We start from the raw sequence: 22,638 nt of genomic DNA on the forward strand, positions 1-22,638 counted from the left end.
TGGATTCTGCTTAATTTTTAAAAATGATTATTAATAAATCGTTGTTTTTTACTTCCTGAACACATTTGGAACTGTTTTTTCTTTATGTCTATATGGAGCACAGGGACTCCGTTTGATATAGTGTTCATCTACAGAGTTGGGCGTCAAGTTTATTTTACCAGCGCGACCTGGGGATGACATCAGATGAATAGGGACCTGTTAGAGAGCAGTAAGCAGAGTGTGAACTCCCTTCAGATATGTCACCGCCAATTAGAGCATGGTGTAGCTGAGCAAGACACTGGTAAGGAGTAAATACGTGCATGCATCCCATACGATACCTCTTGCAGGCATCTTGTTAGTGCTTAAGCCACAGCAACTGGGCTGAGTTATCTCTACTGTGACACTAAGAGCAGTGAGTGGTTTTATTATCTAGGACTGTGATTCATTTTCTATGTGCACTCGTGTTAAAGGGTGAGAGCAGTAAATCCGCAGTCCCTCACAGGTTTTTCTGGATGTGCTGAAGTTAAAGTCATGATCCTACTCCATCTGCCTTATGCTCCCTGGGTCTGCACCTAATACTGTCATTGTGCTTTACTGCTTTTTTGAGCAGCTAGTCACATTTAGTCACAACAAGATGGCATTAAGATGGTAGCCAGAGCACTTGGTAGATACCCATATGTGGGACCACCTATGGTATTTCTCCTGCAACTATTGGAATTAAGCTTATGGTTGAACTACTTCAGATTTGAGGACACCTACTACAGACAAATAAATGGAACTGCCATGGGGTCAAACGTTCCTTTTGCTAACCTGTACATGGAGTATTATGAAGAGGAAATCATGAAGGTCTTCCACAGAAAAGAGGTGCTTATATACCAATGTTATATTGATGACCTTTTCATGGGAAGGACCTAAAGAAACAGTAGAGAAGTGTTTTTTAGAACTTAATGACCTCAAACACCCTATCCAATTTAAAATAAGCCTGAGTCAGGAGAGAGTGAAATTCCTCAACTTATGTATCTACAGAGATGATGTGAAGCTTGGTACTACTCTCTATCGAAAACCGACAGATAGGAATTCAGTCCTTCATGCACAGAGCTACCATCCTACCTCTCTTTTAAGAGCAATACCACACGGCCAAATGTTGAGGGTCAATCGAAACAACAGTGATACATCAAAGAAAAAATTACAACTTCAGGATTTGGCAGCACAATTTATCACTACGGGGTATAAATGGGAATATCTACTTGATTGAATAAATGCACAAGATAGACCAACATCTGCGAAAGAAAGGGACTCTGGTAAATGGATGACCTTTGTCACATAGTATTGCCCAGACACTAAGAACATTGAACACAGCATCAGAAAACACTGGCAATCATCCAGAGTGACCCCACTTTACCATTCAAAGACTGGGACAGTCCCAGGGTGGGTTTTAAGAGGAATCTGAAAGACCAACTGGTCTTAACAAACCCCACACGTTGTTATGATAAGTCAACATGGCTAAGGGGTAATAAAAAGGGATGCTTTCGGTGCATAGGATGCACAACATGTAATGCCATGATTCCGGGCCTCACCTTTCACCACCCTGATACCAACCAGAAATTTAACATCCAACACTATCTCACGCGCACTACCCCATTCGTTGTTTACATGATCAACTGTCCTTGTGGCCTTTTCTATATAGGAAAGACGGGAGATGATGCACGTACACACATGGCCAATTATAAGTCCTCCATCAGAGCTGCGATCAATAAGAAGCAGAGTGATCAACCGGTGCACCACCATTTTGCCACAAATAGACATACAGTGCAAGACCTGTGCTATAAGCTAATAGATCATGTGCCCATATTACCTAGGGGAGGCGACAGACACCAGAAATTGCTCCAAATATAATCTAAGTGGATATTCAAACTCAATACATTACGACCGAATGGACTAAACATCAGCCTGGATTGGCATTGTTTCCTATAAGAGGAGTTCCCTGATGAGAAGACATTATGTGTCGAGGATGCCTATTTAGCACTCTGGTCATATCAAGGGGACACTCTTCCACACTACTATGGACTGGATTGATGAGAGTACCTTCATTTATAATTAGTGAGATCACCACAATCTATAATGAATGAGAGCCACTTTTTCATTTGTAGGCACTAGGATACTCAGGGATTTATATTCCTTTAAGAGAATAGGTGGTATATATAGATATCCATATACACCATTGGATCTTTTATTATCTAGATCGAGAGATACCTCTAGAAATTTATCACTAGCTAGCTAGTTTGATAGAAGCAGCACTGTATCTTTTGAGGCCAGTATCTGCCAGTTTACAGATGGTACATAGTCATAGAAATACTAATATAGAAATGCATAAACAGAATATACCAAAATTAATGAGTAATATAGGGAGTAACATGGCATACGCTTGTGAGTCCTCCATTTTACAATAATAATAATAATAATAGACTCTCCGCGAGTCCCGAGAGGTCACTTTTGAACCCAAGACAAACATAAACATCAGCGAGGAGAGCCGTGAAAATATAAATAGAGCAATGATATAGGTGTGTGTTATATCGTTAAGAGCTTTCACAGTTGACTAAATATCTGGCCACGAGGGCCATCTGTAATATATCAAACTGGCATATTTGGGTTAATCAGATCAAAGATCCTATGGTGCCTAATTACACCAAGGGGTTAAAAGTGTAACAGCGGGTAAACACCGCTCATAGCTGAGCTATAGGGGGGAGGAGGGGGGGCGGAGAGGGAGGAGGATATTGAGAGCCAAGGGGAGTTGACAGATTTATTAAGCAATCTTGAGGTTGCATTGTATCTCTTAGGCTATAATAGTGCAGGGGGTGAGAGGAGGGCTTAAGTATAAAAGAGTACTGCAAGTTATGATAGAGGAGTGGCATAATTATACAACAGGGTCAGTGATGATAGGAGCTTTGTACCTCTAGGAGGTTCAACCCCTAGATATAGCGGATTGTCGGTAGTGGGTTTTTTACATAAAAAGATACCTAGGTGTATTAGCCCACAAAATAGGTAAACCTCCATCAAACCAGAGAAGTCATAACACAAGGTGAGGAACTTAAATAAGGGATACAATTTGGGATGGCGTTCACCATTACGATCAGTACCAGCACACTCATGGTATCTCTTGTGAGATATATTATGGCCATCATTTAAGAAAAGATATGTCTATGTATGTGCTTGTAGAGAGCATTGCGCTAAATATCTGGCGGGGCCATACTCTTTGGCGTAATGCTATTTACCATACAACTTGGTGGGATGAGTAGGCAGAGCTAATGAGCATGTATGATAATTACTACAAGTTCTCACCCCTCCTCGCCGGCTGTGGAGGAGAGAAAATATAAATTGCTATTATGAAGGAATAGTTATCAAAGAGCATCATGCCTCTACACTAGTTTGACCCACCTTCATCTATAAAAGTAGGAGTGTAAAACATTCTAATAGTGGATTTAGCATCTATACAATAGAATCAGGTTTCATTCTGATATATTTTTATCCATTTTTGAAACATCTCTTTTACATATGTGTATAAACATTTAACATAGCCCTGGTTGTACAGATTATGCGGTGCACTTTATATACATAGTATATTCAGTTATTTAATTGCATACGGCTAGATTACGAGTCTTGCGTTAGGGTTAAAAAGCAGCGTTGAGTGGTCCCAACGAATTACGAGTCTTGAAGGTACAGGTGTACCGCTCACTTTTTTGGCCAGACTCGGAAATACCGCAAATCCACTTACGTCAATTGCGTATCCTATTTTTTCAATGGGACTTGTATAGCTCCGGTATTATGAGTCTTCCAAAAAGTGAGCGGTACAGCTTCTCCTGTCAAGACTGATACCGCATTTTAAAGTCAGTAGTTAAGAGTTTTACACTACAATGCCGTAGCATAAAACACTTAACTAAAGTGCTAAAAAGTACACTAACACCCATAAATTACCTATTAACCACTAAACCGAGGCCCCCCCCACATCGCAAACAATAAAATAAATATTTTAACCCCTAATCTGCCGAACCGGACATAGCCGCCACTATAATAAATATATTAACCCCAAAACCGCCTCACTCCCGCATCGCAAACACTAGTTAAATATTATTAACCCCTAATCTGCCGGCCCTAACATCGCCGACACCTACCTACATTTATTAACCCCTAATCTGCCACCCCAAAGTTGCCGCCACTATAATAAAGTTATTAACCCCTAAACCTAAGTCTAACCCAAACCCTAACACCCCCTAACAAATATAATTGAAATAAATCTAATTAAAATTACTAGAATTAACTAAATTATTCCTATTTAAAACTAAATACTTACCGATAAAATAAACCCTAAGATAGCTACAATATAACTAATAGTTACATTGTAGCCATCTTAGGGTTTATTTTTATTTTACAGGCAACTTTGTATTTATTTTAACTAGGTACAATAGTTATTAAATAGTTATTAACTATTTAATAACTACCTAGTTAAAATAAAGACAAATTTACCTGTAAAATAAAACTTAACCTAAGTTACAATTACACCTAACACTACACTATAATTAAATAAATTAAATACAATTAATTACAATTAAATAAAATTATCTACGAGTACGAAAAAAACAAACACTAAATTACATAAAATAATAAAATAATTACAAGATTTTTAAACTAATTACACCTACTCTAATCCACGCAACAAAATAAAAAAGCCCCCCAAAATAAAAAAAGCCCTACCCTACACTAAATTACAAATAGCCCTTAAAAGGGCCTTTTGCGGGGCATTGCCCCAAAGTAATCAGCTCTTTTACCTGTAAAAAAAAAAAGAACAAATACCCCACCAACATTAAAACCCACACAACCAACCCTACTCTAAAACCCACCCAATCCCCCCTTAAAAATTCCTAACACTAACCCCTTGAAGATCACCCTACCGTGAGATGTCTTCACCCAACCGGGCAGAGGTGGACCTCCAGACGGGTTGAAGTCTTCACCCAACCGGGCAGAAGTGGACCTCTAGACGGGCAGAAGTCTTCACCCAATCGGGCAGAAGTGGACCTCCAGACGGGCAGAAGTTTTCATCCAGACGGCATCTTCTATCTTCATCCATCCGGCACGGAGCGGGTCCATCTTCAAGACAACAATAAAATAATGCCCAGTCCCCCTGCAATAAAATGATGCCCCCAGCCCCCATGCAAAATAATTATGCCCCAGCAATAAAATGATGCCCCAGCTCCCCTGCAATAAAATGATGCCCCCAACAAAAATATGATGCCCCCAGCACCCCTGCAATAAATGATGCACCCAGCAATAAAATTAAGCCCCCAGTCCCCCTGCAATAAAATGATGCCCCCAGCCCCACTGCAATAAAATTATGCCCCCAGCAATACAATGAAGCCCCATGCAATAAAATGATGCCCCGCCCCCTGCAATAAAATGATGCCCAGCCCCCCTGCAATAAGATGATGCCCCTGCAATAAAATGATGCCCCCAGCCCCCCTGCAATAAATGATTACCCCAGCCCCACTGCAATGATGCCCCCAGCAATAAAATGATGCCCAGTCCCACTACAATAAAATGATGCCCCATCCCCACTGCAATAAAATGATGCCCCCAGCAATAAAATGAAGCCCCCAGCAATAAAATGAAACCCCCCTGCAATAAAATAATGCCCAGTCCCCCTGCAATAAAATGATGCCCCCTGCAATAAAATGATGCCCCCAGCCCCCTGCAAAAAAAATTATGCCCCAGCAATAAAATTATGCCTCAGCTCCCATGCAATAAAATGATGCCCCCAACAAAAATATGATGCCCCCAGCACCCCTGCAATAAATGATGCACCTAGCAATAAAATGAAGCCCCCAGCCCCGCTGCAATAAAATGATGCCCCAGCCCGACTGCAATAAAATGATGCCCCCAGCCCCACTGCAAAAAAATTATGCCCCCCAGCCCCACTGCAATAAAATGATGCCCCCCAGCCCCACTGCAATAAATGATGCCCCCAGCAATAAAATGATGCCCCTGCAATAAATGATTCCCCCAGCCCCACTGCAATTATGCCCCCAGCAATAAAATGATACACAGTCCCCCTGCAATAAAATGATGCCCCATCCCCACTGCAATAAAATGATGCCCCATCCCCACGGCAATAAATGATGCCCCTAACAAAAATATGATGCCCCCAGCACCCCTGCAATAAATGATGCCCCTAACAAAAATATGATGCCCCCAGCACCCCTGCAGTAAATGATGCACCCAGCAATAAAATAAAGCCCCCAGTCCTCCTGCAGTAAAATGATGCCCCAGCCCCATTGCAATAAAATAGTGCCCCCAGCCCCACTGCAATAAAATGATGCCCCCTGCATTAAAAATATGCCTCCAGGCCCCCATGCAAAAAATTATGCCCCCAGCACAAAAATGATGCCCCAGCAATAAAATTATGTCCCATCTCCCCTGCAATAAAATTATGCCCCCCAAAAAATATGATGCCCCCAGCAATAAAATGATTTCCCCAGCCCCCCAACAATAAAATGAATCCCCCCTGCAATAAAATTATGCCCCAGCCCCCCTTCAATTGCCCCCAGCAATAAAATGAAGCCCCCCTGAAATAAAATGAGGCCCAGTCCCCCTGCAATAAAATTATACCCCAGCCCCATGCAATAAAATTATGCCCAGGGCCCAGCCCACCTGCCAGAGTACCTTTGAATAAGTAAAATGTGGCACTAGTCACACTTACTGTGTCTGACTGTCTGGGAGCCTGGGCCAAAGCAGGGCTCCTCACCTGGCTACGACGGTCTGCGACTGCTGCTCACTCTGCTGCCTCAGCCCTCCAGTGCCATGCTCCGCCTCCTCCCCTTAGTGACAGCACCAAATTATTGGAGATACGAATTTATATCCTCCAATCATTCAGTGATGCTGTCACCTGGCTGGCTGTGCTGTGTGCTGCTGAGTCTGGCGTGGCCTCCCTCCCGCTGCCAAAAAAAAGGCGCCAAAAAAAAAATTGGAAAAAAAAATATTTAAATTTAAAAAAATAATAATATTTTTTTTTCACCTTTGCAGCGGGGCCCCCCCTGACTGTGAATCCCGAGGCGGTCGCCTTACCTGCATTGCCCAAAGGCCAGACCTGAGTCTTTGCCTCAGATGTATTACAAGCTAATGCTTGACTGTCTCTTTGTTTCGTTTTGCTGTGGCTTTTCTCTTTGGGAGTATATCGTATATGATTTATTCTCGATAAGCAATATTCACTACCATTAGTTGCATTTTGGCTATTGTTTATTTGCCTTAATAGTGGTACATTTAAGAATGGTGTTTGACGCTGCTGTCTCGTGGGATACTCCTCTTTCAGACTGAACTCGGCCAGTAGTCTTGTTATCCCGGCATCGAGCCGGAATGATAGGGAATATCCCAGAGCAGAGAAAGTTAGGAAGATGAGGAGAGCGGCAACGGCAGAGCGATCCAAGGACATACTACTAGAATGGTCAAGGCAGGCAGGGTTCGGCAACAGTAAAGCAGTCCAAGGGCACACCACTAGAATGGTCAAGGCAGGCAGGGTTCGGCAACAGTAAAGCAGTCCAAGGGAACACCACTAGAATGGTCAAGGCAGGCAGGGTTCAGCAACAGTAAAGCAGTCCAAGGGCATACCACTAGAATGGTCAAGGCAGGGAGGGTTCGGCAATAGTAAAGCAGTCCAAGGGCACACCACTAAAATGGTCAAGGCAGGCAGGGTTTGGCAACAATATATCAGTACAGCAATTTAGGGGTTAAACAGGCAGAGTAGTCAGACAGGCAGAGTTCAGCAGCAGTAAATCAATCCAGCAATTCAGGGGACAAACAGGCAGAATAGTCAGCAACAAGCAGGTTCAGAAACAAAAGATCAGTCCAGCAGTTAAAGGGTTAAGGCAGGTAGAGTAGTCAGTAACAGGCAGGATCAGCAACAATGGTATAGAACGATCTGTCACACCCAGGAGCACACAGAGTAACACCTATACTTGGGCAGTGACAGATCGTTAGTGCAGGGTTTAAATAGGTGCAGGATTCGCACCAGAGAGCTCCCAACAGCATCAGGAGCGATGACATCAGCGCCGCACGCATCCTGAGCCGACACTGCCCCTGGCAACGAGCAGGAAGGAGACGCCAGGTCCGACACTGCCCCTGTCAATGAGCAGGAAGGAGACGCCGCGCCCCTAGCAATGGCTAGAGTTGCGCGGCGTGGCAAATTTGCAATAATTAGGCACAGATATATGGACTATTTTTGTACCATATCTTATAAAGTTGATTTGTATTTATATGATATACATTCACTGATATTATTGTTTTGGAGGATTGCTATGACTACGTTTTTTGGCGCAATTCACTTCACTGTGGGAGGGGCCTATATGTTAAAATAGACTTCTGTGTTTTGTGTTTGCTTGTATGAGGAAGGGGAGTGTGTCTCCGAAACGTCACGCTTATTCTAATAAAGTACACTTCAAAAGACCAGTGCCTTTTACTATCTGAATATTTAACTGTTGGCACCCTGGCAGCTGATTTCAAGGTGCGAGTGATCCGTTTTGGACTTTATATATACATATATATATATTTATATTTATATATATTTATATATAGAAAGTAGGCAATGGGAAGGCACTCACCATAGTAAAAGGATTCTTTATTCAAAAGTTAACGTTTTCAGGGTTGCCCCCGTCCTCAGACCACCATATTTATATATATATATGTAAAATATTTAAGTTACCATCCCGAACGGTGACCTGACATTTTAAGTGGGATATCAGTAGCAATAAAAAAAATTGCCCTCCACATATGCACAGGAGGGAAGGATATATTCTCTGGGGGTCGACTGCTATAGCTTCTCTCCGCTTCTCATTCAGATTGATATAGGTGGTACTCCCCCACCTGACCCAACCAAGGTCTTCTAGTGTGTCAGCCCTCTGCGGCATCTGATTTAGGGCTACCAGCGGCTTGTTAGAGTTTCCAAGTGCTGAGCTTTCATCAGCTGAGGTATGTGAGAGTAAGTCGCCATTTGAGCTGGAATTGTGAACCTGTGCACCAAAACAGTCAGCGATATGCCAAGACAGCTGAGAATAACTTTCGTCTAGCAAGTCACACAAATCTTTTATGAGCGATAGCATAGTGATTGCCATGTTCAATTTGTATAGTATGGTGCAGCAGTTGGTATGTACCTGCTTTTTTCGTCTTCTTTGGACTAGCTTTGAAATCTAGTTCAGCATATAATGCTGCCTATCCTGAAACATCAGGAACTAGGGGGGGGGGGGGGTAAATGTGGTTCCAGGCTGTTAGCAGGTCTCTGCTGCGTACATAATTTATTCCGGTCTGCCAGGCTGAGATTTTATGTAAGGGGTACAGAAATCTACTCCTCAGAAGTTTAACTGAACAATAATATTCAAGAGACTAGGATTGTAGGCTGATCAGGCAATAAACAGCGAATTTATCTGCTTCAGGTCTCAGCAGCCATCTTGGTCAATGGTTGGACACACCCCGCGTCTGAGGCTTTGTTCGAGCAAAAAAGAGTTTTACTTTGAACTTGTAATTGGAGCTCAAAAATAGGAGCTCTATTGATTTAACTTGATCAGTGTTAGCTCGCAATATCACTAATATTTTTGCAATGCACTTGTAATCTAGGCCTATATGTGTTTAACCCCCACAAAGGGGTTAAGCACACTGCAAATGTACCACTCAGGAGCTGCAGTGTACTGCTGGAAGCTGAACCAATCAGGTAGTCGCATGAGACAGCTGTTCGACTACTGCTGCTGATTGGGTGAATGTGTTTTCACATATTCCCCCATAAGATTGGGAGATTGGGTGATTGGGTGAAATCACATGTTCTAACAAATTAACACCATTTGTCATTATTATGGCCCTTAAGATTATAATCGCCCAAGGCTTTTCACATTTATTCTATACATAATTTATACATTGGATTGGAATGGCATTAAAAAAATCATATGAGCTGGACACATTTTTTTTTTGCATTTTAAAGTCTACTACAAAGGAACAGGGGGCTATTTGTGTTTTAGAAAGTAAAAAAAAAACAGTTTATTATACCTTTTATTATATTGATATACTCTATTATTAATATTTTAAATTATACAGCAACTTAGTCTAAACTTAAGGACTAATGTTTATATTTAAAGTAAACAAGGGAGGAAAATTAAATCCTTCTGGGGAAATGACTAATGACAAATATGTCTCTTATAGCTATAATATTCCTTATTCATAATCATAACATTCTCATAATAATTTATACTTATTTGTAATTTAATAAACCCAGAAGAGAGATGATATATAAGAAATGGTAGGCCAGGCAATGATTTGATATACAGCAACGTGTAAATATCTTTTAAAAAAAGTATATTCACTACTAGAAGCCGTGTAAAGGTTCTGGCACAGAAGTGTGTTCAAAGACTTTGTCTAAAGGCCTTGATGCTAACAAACTGTGCTGGTGATTTGTTAGGGGATTTATGCTATGTCAGGGAGCGTTGCAGAAGTAGACAATGTGCAATAATAAATATATGCCCTGTTTCCTGAGGGAAATCCTTACTGGGAACCATGAGCTAAGTAATGTTAGCCCTTTATCTGTAGCTATTAATGGATTGTGTTATGTCATTGATTTTAACCAAGACCTTCAATAGCTAACCTCTTTTTTTAAGTGAAAAGATTGTAAGTGCAATTGAAAAGCTGCACATTTACTGTTTAGTCATAGTATGAGCTGAAAGTTATGGAAAACATTTGACAAATCATGTGGAACCAGCAGAACTGGCTGTGCCATCATCTATGTCTTTATTTAAATGTAAAGTGGAACATCAAATAAGAAGTGTACTGTGAATAGAGGGATCTGATGTGCACAATCTCTGAAGCATATTATCCAGGCAGCAGATAATGAAAATATTTGTTCTTAAAATGTAGGAGCAGGTGTCAGAAACACATTGCGTCTTCAAACATTGTACTACTGATCTGGAGCAGAACAAAGCTACTGAGCCAATTTGGATTTCCATATTTGCATAGCCACCAATCACTGACCATGTTTAGCTGATGACTACAAATATACATAACTAATCAAACAGTTAAAATGTTAGCAGATATTAAAGCTGTTCTTTCTTATTGCTTTGAACTTAGGTCATGAATGCTTGTTCCAGATGATAAATTCAGTAGTACATGCACTGTTGTGAATGACAGACTTAGCATGCATGAAGGCTCATACCCTATAAAACCAATTCACGATTGTGTGATCTTGTTTAAAGTGAAGTTCAATTTTAACTTCTTGCTCATCACCCATGTAAACATTAACCTCTAAATATAAAAGTCGCTAACTTTTTTTTTTTTTTAAATTATGTGAATTTAGCGTAATTTATATATATATATTATAGCGAGTTTTCTTACTGTTACTCCTCCCCCGATCTACTTCCTTATTTTACTCTAATGACGTAGCGATCCTAAGATGAAGCTGACCGCGTCGGCTTCGATCTGCGCATGCATATTATATCGTCAGTCGCGCATGCGTACACATTTTCAGTCCGTTGCTTTAATGGGCATATGGTCAAACGATAGTTACCTGATTTTCACAATATAAATGACAGTCTAATTTTTCCTGCTTTGTTCGCTTGCGATCGGTATTGACTGAGACAATGTAACTAATTCAGAGAGACAGGCTAATACGCAGGCGCATATCATGCATGAGCATGATGACTAGGAGGACAAAGGCAGTTACACGCATGCGCGATTGTGAATTATGACGCGGGTAAAAAGGGGCAGGACGCCACGGGGGAAGTGAAGGAATTGGATGAGAAAAGTTGAAAATCTGTCAATCAAAAGACGGACAATGTCGGGCGGACAATTGCAGCAATACGGAGGGTAAATGTAAATGAAAAAATGAAACGAAAGGCAAATTTTTATAAGTTTTGATGAATGAACATTATACTTTTTTCATTTGATAATTATTATACTGTAATCTAGAGTGGCGGACTTGAACTTCACTTTAAGAGTCTCTTGGAAAGATACTAAGCAGCAAGGAAGCAGCGTCACAAATTACAGTTTAAACGAAGTGAAACTCCTTTAAAAAAAAGTAACCTGGCCTTTAATAAACAAAAGAAATGAAAGTTGTTTAATGCCTATATAGTGATTAAAAAAACAGTGCACAGTCTGCCCATCAAGATAAAATATAATAGCTAAATATGTATTTAAAGGGACAGTCTACACCTTGGTCATCTTAAAGTCTTACCTTAGATTAAGCTGCAAATAGCCTACGGCACCCCTTTCTATATCATGCAGCAGGAACAGGAAAAAAGTTATTTTAAAATGAATATTGTTTCTGGCCACTTTGAAATGGCTGCCAAGCTCCACCCACTGATGACATTACGATCTGGGCTGCATGGGTTCCATGAATAGAGCTTTGCTTTGAGAGGTGTGAATAGAATTATGAGTATGCCAGTTTAATGAGAACTCCCATTTTCTATTTTGAAAACCAGCATGTAACACTCAAAGTCCTTTTTGGGAGCTTTTCTGTTGAAAATGCTTTTGCCGCATTACGATTTGGGGCGCGATCCAATATACTGCGCAGGTTTTAGCGCAAGCGAGGAAATCTGCGCCGCCCATAGTTTCAGCTCGCAACTCGAGCTATCCCATATACGGCGCCGTCAGATGCTAAAGTGCCGTAAGTCGGACAAACTAGCAATGTCCAGAAATCTGCGTAAGTACAAATTTCTGGAGTCGCCAGTGACTTACGGCACTATAGAAACTGCCGTCGCCTAAAAAACCTTACTAAAGTATTAAATCTCCCGTACTGTCTAACACGCCTCCCAAAAATAACCCGACACGTATACCCCTCTATCTGCAATCCCCCCTCTCACTCCTAACAATAAATATATTAACCGCTAAACCGCCGCTCCCGGACCCCGCCGCCAGCTACATATATTTTACACCCTAATGTGACCCCCCTACACCGCCGCCAGCTACATTAAAATTATTACCCCCTAATGTGAGCCCCCTACCCCGCCGCCACCTATTTAAACTATATTAACCCCTAATGTGAGCCCCCTACTTAAACTATATTAACCCCTAATTGGACCCCCTTACACCGCCGCCACCTATATTAAAATTATTAACCCCTGATCTAATCCCCCTACACCGCCGCCATCTATATTAAAATTATTACCCCCTAATCTAATCCCCTACACCGCCGCCACCTATATTAAAATGATTAACTCCCAATCTAATCCCCCTACACCGCCGCCGCCTATATTAAATGTATTAACCCCTAATCTAATCCCCCTACACCGCCGCCACCTATAATAAATGTATTAACCCCTAAAATACTAAAATGTCCCTACCCTAAACTAAATTACAAATAGCCCTGAAAAGGGCTTTTTGCGTGGCATTGCCCCAAAGTAACCAGCTCTATTACCAGCCCTTAAAAGGGCCTTTTGCGGGGCATTGCCCCAAAGTAACCAGCTCTATTACCAGCCCTTAAAAGGGCCTTTTGCGGGCCATTGTTACAAAGTAATCAGCTCTTTTACCTGTAATCTAATCCCCCTACACCGCCTCCACCTATAATAAATGTATTACCCACTAATCTAATCCCCCTACACCGCCGACACCTATAATAAATGTATTACCCCCTAATCTAATCCCCCTACACCGCCGCCACCTATAATAAATGTATTACCCCCTAATCTAATCCCCCTACACCGCCGCCACCTATAATAAATGTATTACCCCCTAATCTAATCCCCCTACACCGCCGACACCTATAATAAATGTATTACCCCCTAATCTAATCCCCCTACATCGCCGCCACCACCTATAATAAATGTATTAACCCCTAATCTAATCCCCCTACACCGCTGCCACCTATATTAAATATATTAACCCTTAAACTGACCCCCCCTACACCGCCGCCACCTATATTAACTATATTAACCCTAATTATATTAGGGTTAATATAGTTATTATATTATATATATTATTAATATAGTTAATAATTAATATCGTTATTATATTATATATATATTAACTATATTAACCCTAACACCCCTAACTTAATTATTATTGCAATAAATCTAAATAATATTAATAAATAATATTAATTGCGGGCGACGCTGCATATCGGATCGGGCCCATAGTATTGTAATCACTCGACTCCAAATTCAGACGATAATCAAAAAGCATTTTTGGGAGCTGCTAGACTATGATTGATCGACCCCTATATTTGCTTAGATACCTGCAAATTTATAAAGTTAAAAAAATATATACATATCAGCATAATGCTACAGCTTTCTACTTAATGCAGACTTCATTCTTGTCTGCTAAAAATGCTTTTTGTTTCTTCACTGCATGGTTTATACCTTTGGAAGTTATATTTATAACGAAGAATGAATCGAATTGAGTCATACTAGTCAGTTCAGTATTTCTGAAACGTCATGCTTCATATAATGTTGCTGTACGAATGCGAGCTTGATTAACATATTTGCTTAGATGCTTGCATGCTAAAACACTTACAAAAATATCAGCATAGTACTGCTAGATTCTACTTAAAGGGACACTGAACCCATTTTTTTTCTTTTGTGATTCAGATACAGCATGACATTTTAAGCAACTTTCTAATTTACTCCTATTATCAAATTTTCTTCATTCTCTTGGTATCTTTATTTGAAATGCAAGAATGTAAGTTTAGATGCCGGCCCATTTTTGGTGAACAACCTGGGTTGTTACTGTCCAGAGTACTGAACTAATAAAAAGCTTAGATGCCTTCTTTTTCACATAAAGATAGCAAGAGAACGAAGAAAAAATTGATAATAGGAGTAAATTAGAAAGTTGCTTAAAATCTATCTGAATCATGAAAGAAAAAAAATAGGTTCAGTGTCCCTTTAATGCAGACTCCCTTCTTTTCTGTTGAAAATATTTCCTATTTCTTCACTGCATGGTGACAGTGACACAGTTGTAGTTTTGCTCTGTGCTCTACTACATTGGATTTTAAACAAAGCAAGATGTGATTGAAGAGCAGACTTTAATTCAAGGGGTTTAAAAAAAATATTAACATGAATTGTTAAGAAATACATATATTTTCATATATAGTCCCCCTTTTTCAGGGGCTCAAAGGTATTTAGACAAACACAAAATCATAAATAAAATGAGGTTGGGGGGTTACTTTGTTTAGTATAGGTGTTTTTAATGCAAAAGAGATATTCACTTCAACTAAGGCACTGCCGGACAAATGCAGTCGGTTTTAGTTTTAGTATAGGGTGTTTTTTATTTTGGGTAGGTTTTTTTTAAAGTGGATTTTAGTTTTAGGATAGGTCTTACTGTTCGGTGTTTTTTTTGTTTTATTTTGGGGTTTTTTTGTATAGCCTGTTTTTTTGTTTTTTTTGTATAGCTTGTTTTTTTGTTTTTTTTTAGTAATGTGTTTTTAATTTTTTGTAATGCTAGTATTTTTTTTTTATTTTTTTTTTGTAATTTAGGGGGTGTTAGGTAGGTGTTGTTTGCAGTGTGGTGTTGGCGGTTAGGGGGTTAAAAAGTTAGGGGTAGTTTGTGGTAGGGTATTGGCAGTTAGGGGATTAATAGTTTAGGGGTAGTTTGCGGTGGGGGGGTTGTAGTGGTATAGGGGTTAAGAAGTGTAGGTGTTATTGCAATGAGGGGTTGTGGCAGCATAGGGGTTAAGCAGTGTAGGGTTTATTGCGGTGGGGGGTTATGGTTGTTTGGGGGTTATCATAACTCCCAACTGTCCCGATTTGTGTGGCACAGTCCTAAATTGTGCCCGCAATCCCAAATTACTCCTCCTCTGCTTCTATGGCATTCAGTATTGCTTTCACTGTGGCTCTATAATTGCCTGCCTGAGTTCCTACACTGATGTCACATTTGCCTCTCTAGCTTTCCTCTTCCCCGTGCACATGCTTTTGGAAAGAAAGAAGCAGCAAATGTGACTCAGGTCTGTGCTTAAAAGCAGTCAGGGCCAACTGTAGATAAAGCAGTTATATGCTGGGACTACAACACATAGTAGATAACATGCTGCTGAAACCCAGGATGCTGAAGAAGGGGAAGCCCAAGATAGGGTGCATGGAGCCGGCAGGTGCTGCATGGGTAAGTTGGCTAAGGTCCACACAACCAAGGCTAAACTGGGATCTGAGGCTAAACTGAAAGCCTTGACCCACTCTGTAGTGAAGCGGCTGAATGAAATGCTAAAGGGGCTGTTTGAGGTGGTGGGGAGCTGAGGAGGAGCCTGTAGCCCCTGCCTGCTGCTGCCCACAGTCAAACTGGACACCCAGCTTCCCTACTCCATACCACTGATACTCTGCAAGATCTTCAGGTGGCCAGACCTGCACCAGTCTGTCGTGGTTAAGGCGGCTGAATTAAGAACCTAAAGCATGTTTGCTGCAATCTGCAGAACCTCAGCCGGCACTGTGTGCTAAGTTGGTTGTGTGGTCTGCGACTGGCAGTGCCAGGGTGTGCTTCCAAGCGACACTCACACATTTGCTTAATTTTAATATTTTTTTCTTATATGTTATATGGGTTAGCATTCCATAGGTATCATATATATATATATATATATATGTGTGTGCGTGTGTGTGTACTGTACGTACACACACACACACTCTCCAAAAGGTGTTCCTCTCTGGAATTTTGCTATTAGTGTAGGTTGCGGTGTCTTTATTTTGTTTTGTAATATTTTTAAAAGGGATACTTTACTTTATATTTCCAATGTAGGAAATGTTTGAATATCTTGCCGCCTCATGGCACTTTCGATCATTGGGGCCTAACAGAGGGGCTAAACGACCAGGCACTGGAGCGGAGATTTAATTTAGCTACTATTTGTAAGCCTTATACATTCCTTGATGTATGCACCATTTTCAGCTACTACTCTCATTGGATACCTCAGCCCATGTTGAGATACAGTGAAGTGCACCCTTGTTGAAAATCAGTATTTTAGATAATCATCCTTAAATAATTTTTGCCGACGTCCATGAGGGAAACATATTTTGGCAAAAGATGTGGAAAAAAACATCACTTTTCATGTTTGGAGATAGAACGCAAGTCACACATATTACTCCCAGAACACTATTTAGAATTTTATTATAATGTCTAGACAGGGCTGGTAAATGTGAGTAAACAGATATCTAAAATTAAAAGTTCCATTTTGTTTTTAAATTCAAAGACCATTTCCTTTCAAAAAAATGTAACAACCAAGTACGAATTTAATGTTTCACATCAACCTATACTACGTCATTCTACCAATGCTGAACTTGTCTAAATCACTATTTTATTTATGTGCAGAACTTGAAAAACATCTGCAATATCTATAAATCTGCGAGTGTTTCTGGATAAAACCAAGTCTATATTTGTAGCTACTGATATCCTGCTGCCATCTGCTGACCGCTGGGTTATTTTAAATCAGTTAAGTTCACATCAGTCTGAATCTAAAATATAATTAGACCACGCATTAGTACACACGTTTATTTTTAAAATGTTATTTTTATGACATTTATATGGAGCTTTCAATAATCATCATAGTAAAAAGTTATAGATGGAGAAAGAACACTGCCAGAATGTTTACAAACATTTTGAGGGAAATTATATAATTCATTATAGAAAAGAATCTGAATGTTTAATATACACTATGGGCGAGATTACAAGTAGAGCATTATTTAACCCTCCCCATTGAGTGTTAACTGCACTAGAAATAAGCTTTTTGCATGCGTTGGGTTGCGCTTGTATTATTAGGAGTTGAAAGTGAACCCAACGAGAGTAGAAAGCCGAACTTACAATATTGAATGTGTTTTCACATATTCCCCCATAAGAGTAAATGGTGTAAAAAAAGTGTCAAAAATACCCTACTTGTGCGCAAGGTACAATGTATATCTATACCCATAGCTATACATGATTATATATATATATATATATATATATATATAGATATATAGATAGATAGATAGATAGATAGATAGATACCTATATATATATATATATATAAATATCTATTTATAAACACTTAGAACATATTCTGCTATGTGCAGAACATTGGATTGTGAAATATTTACAGTAAATACACACTATAACACTTTATGAATATTGCATAAATATGATTATAAATATGATTGTATATACTGTATGTATCTTATATGTGTACATATGTATTTATGTGTTTATATATATGTCTGTAAATACATATATACACATATAAATACATATGTACACACATACACACACACTATATATATATATATATATATATATATATATATATATATATATATACATACATCTTTAGAGACAGTAATGCATTTCACTTTTGAGAGGAAACTAAAGGATCCCAAACCAAAAATGTAGGGGTAAAAGAAGAATGAAATAAGAGGGATTATGTGCCTCAAATCTGGAAATTCCAATGTTAAACACATAGGTAAAGCACAAGATGTAAAGGCTGTGAACCCCCAACTATGTAGTACCTATGAAAGGAGAGTACTAGGGATTGTTTCTGGGCTGTGTAATGTCTGAGTCACTTACCTGGACTACAGCACCACTCCACTGTATCCTACCAGCTTGCTGAGGCCTTGCTACCTCATAGAATGCTGATCCAGTAGAGAGACTATCTAGTGCAAGTAAATATACTGCAGAGGATACTTGCGGATATTCCAGCAACCCCTCATGTGGAGGCTGCAACACCTGAGGGTAATCATGGCAAAGGCAGATACACCCGGGCCGTGAGGGTACTGACTTGCCTTAACTGAGCTATTCCTTTACCCCTGTTTCACTCAAATTCTTGGAGAAGTTATCCTGAAGTCTTCCCTGAGTGAAGATGGAAGAGGGTTACTGGGTCTCAAGTCAGGTCTGAGTTCCCAATAAATAATTTGACCCTTATACTTGGCACTGTGTTACAACCAGAATAAACACACAGACACCAGGACTGGGGAATAAAGGCCGCTGCTTTGTTTATTAAAATATATAAATATCAACAATAAAGAACTAAAACCATAATACCATTATAAGAACATAAAACCCCACAGTGCTTGCCCACCAGAGCCCAACATGCACTATCACCCTAAGTGCACGCCCATATTTAAACATATATCTCCCCCGTTAAACAAAACAGGAGGTACCCAGAAAAAACCTGCCACTTGACTAAACCACAGGCAACCACCCCACCAAAGCTCGACACTACCGTCGAGCTCCGCCACACAAAGACAAGGCCTTTATTACCCCTTCCTTCAGGTTAAAGTTAAAGAGCTGCAAGCCCACCTCGTTTAAGTTAACCCCGTCTTTGAAGAAAAAAAATAATTCCCAACTTCCTTGACCCTTTTAGCCGGGTCACATCCCAAGCAGTCCTCCAAACCACCCTGGGTTCTATTTCAGACCATATCACTACCAAACCTGGTAACAAACTCACCAGTCTCTCCAAATCCCCCTGAATCCTCTCAATCAAGTCATTACCCCCAGCATCAATTAACAAGATCTCGGGGGGCCTAAAAAGTCTGGCATAAGCCTCCACACTCCCCAAAAGCTGGTCCCATCTCATACCTTGGATTCCAAACCACCTAAACAGTACCTCATCCTTTGAAAAACCCAACTGAACCCCATCGGTCTTAACAGCAGCCTTTCTTCTGGCCCAATAGATGTAGAAGTGGCCGATAACCCAACAATGTACAGGACCTGTAAAAGAAAACTTGATGAACCACTAAAAACATAAAGAAGGTCTCACATACAACTTAAAAGCATTCGACCTCCAGCTCTCAATGTGCTTCACTACCTCGTCTCCAAGACCCTTGGTTAGCTGCCTCAGTTGCTACCCCAATCCTGAGAGACGGAGTTCCAAACTCATGGGCCCCCAAACCCAACTGCCTCACAACACCCCGAAATATAGCTAAGATCTGAAAACAAGAAAGCGAGTATCCATCCTCGTGAATCAACAGCAGCCCCCCCACCAGGAGGCTGAACCCTCAAAAAGGCAGATAACCGACTCAACTGGGCAACAATCCCCTGTTATTGGGAACAATTTGATTAATCTTCCCCTTAACCCTTTGATCTGTTTTTGGATCGCCTTAACCACAAGGACTCCCCATCCACTTGAAACTCAGACCATTGCAAACCCCCTTTGTCCCTCTTGTTCCTCCCCACCAATTTTTAAATTTGGAAAGCTGCAAAGAACTCTAACGAAAAAGCTGCTCAAAATAAGAAAAACTCATACTCCGATAAACACCTATCTTTCAAAACCCTCATTGCCTCTTTCAACGAAGCAAAAGTCACCATTCTCCTGCCGTCCTTGGACACCACACCCCTCCACAAACCTCTCACAGCCATTCTAAACACAAAGGTCTTCGAAATGTTCTCCCAACCCAGCAACTGAAACAGGAAGGCCAGGGCCGCCATCCTCCGAGCCATCATGGATTTGGATATCCCCAACAGTTTCCATTCCATCACCCAATCAACTAAAACATTTAAACAATTAGCCTCAGAAACCCCTTCTTCCCAGGACAGGCATCTCTCAAACCACATGTTCCCCACCCCTACGTATGCCTTCCAAGTAGCCAGGACTAAAGCCCCCTTTACCAGAACCATTACCTCCACAGCTCCAGATCCCACAACTCCTCTGGACAAGCAGTCCCTGTAGCTTCTGCTCCCAGGGCCACCACACGAAACTGCTTTCACTGGAATCTGGAAAGAGCATCAGCCACATTATTGAATTTTCCAGGGACATGCCTAGCCTTAAACATCACATTTTCCCCTCAAGCACTCCAACACAAAGAGCCTCAATAGTTTAATCACTGGCAAAGAATAGGCCGACAACTGGTTCACTGCACACACCACCCCCATATTGTCTGAATGGAAAATGACTTTCTTATCCTTCAACCACCCAGCCCAGAACTTTAAAGACACCACTAGTGGAAAAAGTTCTAGGAAAACCAAGTTCCCTGTAAGGCCAGCGTCCGCCCACCCCTGAGGCCATGCTCTGACTCACCATTTTCCTTCAAAATATGCCCCGAAGCCATGCTCCCCAGACGCATTCATGAACAAGTCTATGTGGGAATTCGACACCCCTGTCCCTTGCATAAGAGCCGGATCCTGTGGTAAGCTGCCTGAATCCCTTCCGTTGCCAATGAAAATCATTTACAGAAAACCCTGCCGATCGCGATGATCCGACAAGCAAAGTTAAATTTTCCCAACCGTAATTTAACTGCCCCCAAGGCCTTAGTGATGCACAGTTTCAGATCCATAAGCTTATCCTCCGGCAAGCAACATTCCATCTCCACTGTATCAATTTGGATACCAAGGAAACTCAGAGTGGTAACCGGGCCTTCCATTTTGTCAGCAGCCACAGGGATCCCAAAATCGCTGGCCACTAAATCAAAAGTTTCCATCAGTCACCCACATACCTCTGACCCCGCTGGTCCCACAAACAAAAATTCATTGAGGTAGTGCACCGGTGATGAAAACCCCAACCGCATCCGAACTACCCAGTCAATGAAGCAGCTGAACATCTCAAAGTAGGAACAGGATATCAAGCACCCCATCGGCAAACACAAATCAACAAAGAATGCTCAATCAAAATGACACCCAAGCAAGTGGTGACACTTAGGGTGAACCGGCAGCAGTCGGGGGGCAGCCTCTATGTCCACCTTTGCCAGCATCCCTTACCAAATGTACAGCCCTGTCAAAGGAAGCATATTTTACCAGACAATGAAGGGGGCATCTCCCTGCAATGCAGGTCACCCAGCCTTATAGCTCCTCTTATCCCAAACAACCGCACACACCTCCAACCACCACTGCTACGGCCCATCACACAAACCCCACACAAACAAACCAGACCAGCCACATCACTCGCCACCTCAGGCAACACACAAGGGAAAACACCCCTCTAGACCCCTCCACTGCCATGTCATCACCCTTTCATTCCATTTCAGCTTACATCCCCTTCCACAAGCGACATAGCTACCCACCAATAGTATCCCCAGGCACCAACAACACCCTTATCCAGATCACAGAACCTCCTCATGCGGAAAAGCCATACAGCAACCATACCTGACCAGAAATGTACCAGCTCACAGCCCTGGCAACCAAACACCCAGCTGTACACAGACATACCACCCCTCACCCACCCATACTGGAGTGCACAACCATCCATTCCCTTAGCGCATCAAGGAAGGCCCCACTCATAACACCAAACAAACAATCCACCCCATACCACAGTCAGCAGCAAAAACATACCCCAACACAACCAGGTCTGCCCCCCAGGCAGCCATCCTCAAACGCATACATGACCGCATCAAACCCGCTCCACATCCGTTTTATTCCACTTGCCTGAGACATAATCCCCCCACTTACAGGCCGCACACCCCAATCACCAATGCTCACCAGCTTGGCTCGCCCAGTGCCCCCTCAGTGAGAATGTGAATTTCTCCTTTTGGTCACAGTCCCCCATACAAATCCAGCCTCTCCAGTTTTTCCCCCCCATGTCCACCGATGCCAACTCCAGCATCCCGATCGGCCATGCCCCTGTCATCCCACCATCACAGACATGCTGCACCCTCCAGACCCTCTTCCATTAGCATCTGAATAACCTCCTCAACCGCATCCGGCTCCTTGCGCCGCTCGACAATGTCATCACCGCGTCCACGCCTCCTGATAGGCCGCTCCGATGACATCACCGGC

Source organism: Bombina bombina, chromosome 2 (assembly GCF_027579735.1).
Source record: "Bombina bombina isolate aBomBom1 chromosome 2, aBomBom1.pri, whole genome shotgun sequence".
In the NCBI taxonomy this organism is placed as follows: Eukaryota; Metazoa; Chordata; class Amphibia; order Anura; family Bombinatoridae; genus Bombina; species Bombina bombina.